Source organism: Lolium rigidum, unplaced genomic scaffold, assembly GCF_022539505.1.
Source record: "Lolium rigidum isolate FL_2022 unplaced genomic scaffold, APGP_CSIRO_Lrig_0.1 contig_8750_1, whole genome shotgun sequence".
Taxonomy (NCBI): Eukaryota; Viridiplantae; Streptophyta; class Magnoliopsida; order Poales; family Poaceae; genus Lolium; species Lolium rigidum.
In genome coordinates, this window is record NW_025901523.1 from 11,957 (window position 1) to 13,664 (window position 1,708).

Consider the following 1,708-nt stretch of genomic DNA (forward strand, 5'->3'; position numbering starts at 1 on the left):
TTCTAGCGGCGGTGTCGGCGTGGCGTCAGTTGGCTCCAGAATTGGAGTCTCTGGCGGTGGCGTAGGGCTTGCCGGCGCGGAAGTATCCGGCACGGCCTTGGAGGGGGAAGAGCGTGAACTCTTCTTCTTTTTCTTCTTTTCTTTCTGGACGGGAGGAACTTGAGGTTCCGCCCACCCGGCAGCTTCAGGATCGGCGCCGATGTTGCTGGCGCCGGCATCTTGCATATCAGGAGGGGAGACAAAGTCATCCTCCGCGAGGTGATCAGAAGTTGTAGGGGCCGCGCGCCCCGCACTTGGTGTGCCTCCCAGAGGGGAGGCAGAAGGGTTGCCGGTACCTAGGTGTACCGGGCTTGAACGAGGAGGGGACGAGGTCCTGGCCGTTCCCTCAGAGCTCGCCGGCTTCGTACCGGCCGCGCCCTTGGAGAGCGAAAGCGCAGGACTGAAGGAAAACAAAAAGAGCAGAGATAAGGAAAAGCAACCGGAAGGAAAAGTCCGGCAGAGCAAGTGAACAGAGAAACAAAAACTTACCCGGAAGAAACCGGCATGGTCTTCCCCTTGTAGCGCCTCGTGCCTACTTGCTTTCCCCCAAGGACTTCTGTCCGGGAGCGTTTGGCAGGAGGGGCTTGGCTTGAACCGGCACCTGGTGCCGGGGCCTTGTTCTTTTTGCTCCCGGAGGCAAGCTTGTCCAGGAACTCCTGGTCAACCTCGGCCTGCAGGGGGGCCACGTGCTCATGGACCTATGGGTTGGGGCCAGCTGAGGAAGCATCTACAGCAGAGAAATAACAATAAAAGCATAAGAGGCCGGGAGAGAAAACTACCTCAAGCACAGTAAGATCATCAACGGAGCCGGGAGCCTCAGACGAAACATTACCAGGGCGCGAGGTGTGCGTGCGGCCCATCTTGAGATCCGTCCAAGACACGTAAGGATCTGGGTCAACCTTGTCCAGCGGGCGCTTCCGGCAAGGACCTCGCTTGTCCGATTCGATGCGAGGGAAGCGGTCCTTGGCCTGAAAACAAAAAGAAAGCCAGTCAGCTGCAGCATAAAAGTTACCGGTAGAGCGGCCCGGGTGGCAATCTCTTACTTCGTCGGTTGGAGGGTTGGTGGAGCTAAGAGGCACGAAGCCCCACTCCCAGTTATCCGGCATGTCCGTTTTGCAGATTTGGTTAGCCTTGCGGACTACATCCGCTTTGCTTAAAGGGAGGCCGGTGATCTTGGTAGGATCGCCGGGACCATACATCTCGCTCATCTTGTGAGCCCGCCGCTTAAGGGGAAGCACCCGGCGGGAGATGAAAGCGCGGATGATGTCGTCAGAACAGATGTTGGTCTCCTTCATTAGCTTCTCTATGAAGCGTACGACCCGGTTCGTCTCGATGTGATTCGTCCCAGGGTAGTAGCCCCAGTTGACCTTGGTGGGCGGCGCCGGACTGAAGGCCGGCAGGTTAATGAGATCCGCGGCGCCATCATTCTTCACGTAAAAGAACGTTGTTTGCCACAACCGGCAGGACTCGAGGCCGGAGAACTTAAAAAAGGGGCTCCCTTGGCGGGAGCCGATAATGCAAGACCCGCATTGAACGGGGGGTTTGGGCTTAGGAATCTCCTTGCCCTGGACCGAATTGATCCGAAGAGAGAAAAAGCGAGCAAAAGTCTCGCGGGTGGGGCGGATGCCAATGTATGCCTCCATGAAAGTGGCGTAGCAAGAAAGGTAGA